Here is a 7,359-nt window from a genome sequence, read left to right on the forward strand (position 1 = left end):
AGTGTTGGCTTTAATTGTTCTGTGGTTTTTTTGTTTGTCTGTTTTTGACAGGTTAACTCATTAATGAAATGCATGGTGCTTATTTCAGGCTTTATTCTTGAAAATCATGCAGTTCTAGTCACTCTACATCCATATATATTATTTTCCAAGTTGTTCTAGAATATTTATCCCTATAGCTTCAATGCTTGACAAACTACCAAAATTAATTCCACAGAATTCTTCTGAAGTTACCCAGTTTAATCTCTGCTTGACAGATGAAGGCTTTGAGAAACAGATTAAGACAAAATTATCCTCTACTTTTGGATATCCAGAATGAGATAACCGTTTTTTTTCCAGAGTAGTTGACATTATGTAACACTTCACATGCTAAAGTTAGTGTAGTCTCACTTTGAGCAACATCAGTGAACACTAAATATTTCAGAAATTCTGAACTAGGACTTTCAAAGCAGACAATAAAAACCAAGAAACAGACAATGCTCATAACCACCAATGAAAATACTCAAGTAACTTAGCTACAGTGATTATGTTAGAAATTAAAGAAAAATTCCTAAATTCCTTTTCTCCAACGAACAACCATCTTAAGAGACAAGAAGATTTAGTTACAACTGTGCCTTTAGGAAGTATACCTATGCAAAATATAAACCTTCTGGTGAAGGTAATTAAAATGTTTAGGTATTACTTCTCCCCTTCCTCCTCAACCACCCCTCCAAAAAGAAAAAAAAAAAATCACTACTTAAAGTGCTTATTCCGGGATGAATGAGTATCAAATTGTTTTCTAGATTGTTGCTCCTATGCTTTTGCAGATTATAGATTAAATAGGACAAATACTGAAATGATACAGCCATTCCATATTTTATCTGGACAATTACGTAACCTAGATATTGTCCCACAGGGGCATTACAGCCTTGTACTTAAGCATATCTGGTTACATTAAATATTTTCATTGGTACCTTTTGTCATTTTGGGACAGTTCATTGATTTTATTAAATTTTTGATGCAAGTGCTAATACATAAATACTAAACTTATTTGCCTTAATTGATTAAAGTGATGAAAAGTAGAAAATTAAATTCTGATCTTACTAGCCTAGTTTCAGCAACCAAAAGCAAATCAAGGAGTTGCATAAACTTTCAAATAATTGTCAGTGAGTTTCTTATTGACATGAAACATGTGGCTCCATAAAGCACAGTCCTTTTTCTTCCCAGTTTTTGTTATTCAACAGCCAAACTTCCACTCAAGCAAGTAGCAATGAAAAGGCTAAGCACCACTGAAGTTAAGGGCACACCTCCCAGCTCTACATATGACAAGAGAAAGATTGTTGTCTCCATGCCCACCTGTAAGCCAAGTCACTCATCACATACCATCCCACCAGGAGCTACTACCCGTTCAGCATGCCGATTAGCCATGAGTGAACCATCCCATACACGTGAAAGCAATTCCTAAATGAACTTAAATAGTTCAGCTAGTTAAATAATAAAATAATAGCTGTTGAAACACAGAAAACAACACATTATGAAAACAGGCAAAAACATAAATAGCTGAGCTGGTAAATCTAAGTTATTATTGGGCTTTACTGGAAATTGAGGGCGATATAACCCGCTGAGGGTGAGGATTATGGCAGACCTCTTCAACTAGCACAACTGGAACTGAATCTACAGGCGCAAACCAACTCAAAGCCTCAGCTGTGTACAGGTCTTATGATTGGCATTCACAACAAAGTTTCACCTCCTGATTTTAACATATCACATTCCAGATGTCAAGAGACATGCAAAATGCCCCATTGCATTTACCTGAAATTTAAGAGTAAATGAGTTTTGTATGTTAAGAAAACATATCAGTAAATCTTCTAAAATGGCTCAACACTAGACTTTTTACCTGCATAGCTAGGAACTTGCTCTCATTTAAATTACTGAAGTACCTCAAGTATTAAATATGGGCCTAAGTGCTTCTTGCAGAAATTAACGGTTAGTGGTAATTAACTTCAGGGGGATCAGAGTTCAGATATTTAATGCCTTCAGTGAATCCCACCTTATTTTCTCATTTCATACATAGTTTGTGTCTGGATTATATCCTCTAACAGCATTAGCATCATTTTCATTACTTGAATTTTTTTCTCCTTCATTAAACTAAACAGCTAACACTGTTGACCAGCTGTAAGAAACATTTACTCTTTGCTGTAAATGGAGAAACTGTCACAGGTAATTGTTAGGCCAAATTAAAGCAGCTTGTTGAAATGTCAGCCTAGAACTACAGCAAATATGTCATGTGAAGGATTACTTAAAACTTACTCCATTAAACAGTGTTTAATGATTGTTTATACAGTTTATATAAGCACCTTAACACCTTTTCTGAACGAAACAGGACATTTGAGTATTCTAAACTAACAGCAGACCACCCAATACCTTTGCATGGAAGCCTCAGCAACCCCATTTTTGGAGGACAGTGTGCATTCTTTTAATATAAGCAGTTAAATTTCATATAATTATCTTTTACTCCAGCAAAAGCCTATAGCATTTAAAAAAAACAACATGGTAGTTGGAACAACTAGATAAAACAGCTGAAGGACTGCAACCAATACAAATTCTTGCAACCAATCACAGAGTATTTAATAATCACTTGCATATAATGATAAAATTTAGAAGCGAGTTCAAGGGTTATGGTTATGGCTGCACCATCCAAGAACTAACAAACATTTCTCACACTCAGTTATGCTGATATCAAGGAAGGATCATTCCAGTGAATTCCAATGCGTTATATTTAAGTTGTAAGTCTGGTAAACTGAAGGAAAAAAATCTACTAAAAATAATCTCCATATTTTATTTACATACAGAGACTTAGTAGGAACAAGAATGTGTGATTGTTCTTTCATTCACAGCTAGCCTTGGTACTGCAATGAGCTCTCACTTTTCATATTACAAATGCAGATCCATTCTGAAAGCCAGAGTTGTAAAAGAACCCAGTGGTCCTTCTGAAACAAAGACAAATATTTATGTTGACAACAACAAATCATCAGGATTTCTTGAGAAGCTTCTGATTCTCCTTATTAATAGCACATACTGTGATTAAACTGTAATAGATGCAGTCTTATTAGCCTGATTGTGCCTGTAAGTGGCACATGGCACTAGTCAAGTTTACAGTTTGGTGGTGCAAAACCTTCAGTGTATCATTTGCTTGCACTTCTGGAGTCTGCATACTTACTGATAATTACTGACTGCATAATTATTAATAGCTGCCACTCTGAGAGGGGGGGGGACTGGCATACTGCTTGGGGCTGTGGCTCACTTCATATTAGATGAAGTAACTATTATTTGCCTTCTCAGTAATGGGTAGCTCTCCATGGTCCTTCAGTCTCATCTGGTGTTTAATTTACTACATAAAAGATCACGCCTTTTTACTAATGAACACTTGCAATCTTGGCATCTGGCTGACTCACTAGCATATGCCAAAATCATGATGCTTCAAATACTTCCTCACCATTTTTGCATACGGATGGAAAGCAAGTCCCAGAAAAGGGCTAATTTCAGATTTCAATCTTATACTTCAGTACATTAATCATAAATTACACCTTTGATTATCAGAGAATTTCCTATGTGGCAACTACCCAAAAGACGTGCAGGCGGATCATTTTATGTTGGGTTCCCAGTAACTTGGGCTTGAATTAGAGTTTCAAGCTCCTTACAGCCTTGGAGTATGCCTATTTGTGAAAACTCTGACAACTGCAGAATTATGCAACAGGTGACACTTGCAACAACTGTCACGCCTAAATAAACAAGAGCCATCTGAGGTCTACTAATGCAATACAGTAAGCTGAACAAAAGCAAAAAACCCACAACATCTCTATCCTACAGGCTCAAAGACACAATGTGGGCAACCGTACTTACTTACCTACAGATTGAACATAAAAAGATAGTTTAGAACTGAAATTTGAGTTATATGTAGAAATCGTATTACTAAAAAGAAAAAGTACTAAAGGACTTGATTTGAATTGGTGTTTAACACTATTGCCAGGTCATGATTTCCTACAACTAAGGCCTTTTATCTTCTTTCCCGAATATTCCAAATATTTCCCATTATTTCCAAATATTAATCTTACACTACTCAAGATTACTCAGGTGTTTTTTCATAAAAAAAATCAAGAAACAATATTCAGCAAAGTCTAAGACGACAAAATAAAATATATGCAGAAGAAGATTCTGTAATCAAAGTGGCACATTCGCTACATAATAGAGTTGATCCTAATAATTCACATATACTACTGTTGCTTATTCATTTTCTTGTCATTCTAATTTTCCAGCAAATCTGTTTAGAATTTATTATAAACTGATGCCTGTTTCAATAATGAAAGCCAATACTGCAGCTACAGGGGAAAACAAACAAAAAAAGCATTGTACAAGTTAAAACAAGATGATTCCTGCATTTCATTTCTCAACTGCCCAGTAATTTTGCTTTCAGTACTGCAATTTCATGCAAGTTCAAGATTTTTGTATGTTGTCTGAAGTTAAAAAACTGCCAGCTACTCAGCTAAGCTGAGGTCTGCAATTCTGTTAACATAATAAATATGTAAAATGGAAGAGATATTTCTTTAGTTACTAAAGCTCTCAACCAAGTTAGAGAAGTAACACTGTCAGTACAGAATAACGCTGCTAATCAAATTCTAACAAAAAAATTTGAAGGCACAGGACTTCACTTTCATAAACAAGAAAATCAATGACAAATTAAAAGGTACCTTTAGTTAAATATGCAAAAAGCCAATTCAAAACTTTATTGAAATGAATTAGTACTTTTCCACTGACTACACTGGGAAAAAAAAAAAAAAGTAGACAAATACTCATTCAATCATTTGCTAGAGGATGTTTTCCAAAAAAACAAAGCAACTTTAGAGAGTGGCCTCCTGAATATCTCTCCCTAAAAGTATTACTCTCAACATGCAGCTCAGAGAAACAGCAAATAAATCTGCTGTTTCAGTTGCATGAAGAACTTTTCCTTGGTAAATTTAAATTACTGGATATTGCTATAGTAATAACAAGACAACATTGATTATATTCTTAGTTTCTAGAAGGTATGTGTAGTTAGACAAAGCTTGTAAAAATCTGGGGATTTATTCATGAGTCTGCTGGAAAGATCTTGTGATAGGCATTATCTCCTTCTGAAGTTAAGGGGAGCAGGCAAGGAAAATAGTCAGATGCAAAGGAGCTTCCTTTCAGACTGCCACAGGAAGTGAGGATGAAAAACGAAGGAGCATTGAGCTAAAATATTCCAGTTTCCATGACAAAAGTATAAATTCATTAAAAACATCGATGTCAAAATTATTCTAATACTCTTCAGCATTACTGATACAAGGACATTCTGTTTTGTGCGTTATTTCTATTACCACAAGCTAACACAATACATTCAGGCTCTTACAGACTTGCAATTTTACATCTTTAGTACAGACTGCCAATCATCTATTTCACTATACCTGTTGAAATCTTCCACATAAGCACTTAGCTGAATAATATATAAGCTTTGACTAAATAAACCTTAGAAGAATTTTCTGTTTTCAAAGACAGTCTCCAGGAAATCACTATGCCTAATGGTTTAGTTGTGTAGATAGTTTCATTTTTAAGTATCAAAATTAAGTGGCAAGATCCTAGAGAACTAGGCACCTGAAGATGCATGGTGGGGGAGGGGAAGCTACACACAATGTATGTGCAGTAACTTCCTGCAATATTTTGGCAGGCTAGTTTGTTTATACCAATTCAAATTTGAAGTACTGAATTAATAAACCAAGACAGTAATTTGTCTTATTTTCAGACACAATCCTCTAGGATCTCATGACTTAGAGATCAGCAGCCTTTACATGAGCACCAAAATGTCATAAAAAGTATACTTGTGCAGATGTTAAATACCAGTGTAATGTATCTACAAGTGTTATGAAACACAACATGGAAAACATTTAGGCTGGATTTAGAATGGTCACTGCACTTGTTTGCAGTAATACTAAATATTAGAGAAAGACACAAAGTGTAATAAAAAAATCATATTTTTGTTTTGCCTTTCCAGCACAACTACATCTTATTACTGTTGGCAGTGGTTGAAAAGTTTACCAGTAGCACTCTCCCCTTTAACATACACCTACCTTCAGAAGTCACTGTTCACTCTCACATTCTTATCACAGATTACTTCCTTCCACATGATAAAAGTTTATCCAACTTAAAAGCTCGATGATTCCATAGATTAATTTTAGAAAGCAGCTAGAGAAGCATCTGAAGAAGCATCTATGAGGATGACAACTTCTGACAAAGTAGAAACAATATGCTGGGATATTTTAAAGTCAGATTTCATCTGCTGAAGAATACAAGAATACAATATCCAAGAATTAAAAACAAAACAAAAAAACATAACTACAAACTTAGCCTCTAAAAACCTGTGTATACCTTAATCTTTGATCTCTGGAACCGTCCCTGCAGCTCCAGAGTAGTGGATATGCAGTCAAGATGTAATTTAGTGAATTCAGCTGGATTCTTAGGATTCAGGTTAATCATTGACTGACATCTCTAAAATGTCCATTAGCAGGAAGAGTATATGTTAAAATCACTATCCTCCTAAAAATTGTAGAGCTTAACCAAAGGTCAAGGCTGTTCAATAAACATAGTGTACTTCATTAAGTATATAATTTTGCAACACCTGTACTCACACTTCTTTGTCATCCTTTTACTTCTGTCTTCCCTCCTCTGGAGGAGGTCTATCATTGTTTGGCAAGTCACCACAAATATAACAATAAAAAGTCAACCTAAACTACCCTCAACATTTTTACATCAATCTCTATACTATACTGAGTAGCTTGGAAAGGTCCATTTCTCCTTCATTTGATGCTCTCCTTTATGGTTATACAGAAGGTTTAATGTGTGTACAGAGATATTAAGGCAGGAAAAATACAAAAATGCATAGTAAAAGACAGAACACATTACTTACCATAAGTAAGGACAGACTAATATGACAGGTAATATCTTTAAATCATGCTTGTTCAAAATGAATGCTCTTTTGACCAGCTTTGGGGCAAAGGAATAAACAGTAGCAATATATAACCAATTATTCCCACACAGGATCATTAAGTAAATAAATCACCTGGAAAAAAGATTAAGCATTATACCAAGGTTATTCATTTCAGGTAGGAAATATGCTTTTAACAAGCCTAGGCATTTTGATCCCAGACAATACAAAAACACCTGGAGATTCCAAGCAAAAGTAATAAAATGTTAGAGACCACAAAATACTGTAACAAGATTTTTTTATTTCAAAATTACCAAGTAAAGATATAGTTACATTTAAGAAAAAGACATTTTAAAATACTAGAATATTTAAACAATAATATGTGTCAT

This window comes from Tinamus guttatus, unplaced genomic scaffold (assembly GCF_059628265.1).
Source record: "Tinamus guttatus ecotype Peru unplaced genomic scaffold, ASM5962826v1 Tinamus_guttatus_pri_ptg000247l, whole genome shotgun sequence".
In the NCBI taxonomy this organism is placed as follows: Eukaryota; Metazoa; Chordata; class Aves; order Tinamiformes; family Tinamidae; genus Tinamus; species Tinamus guttatus.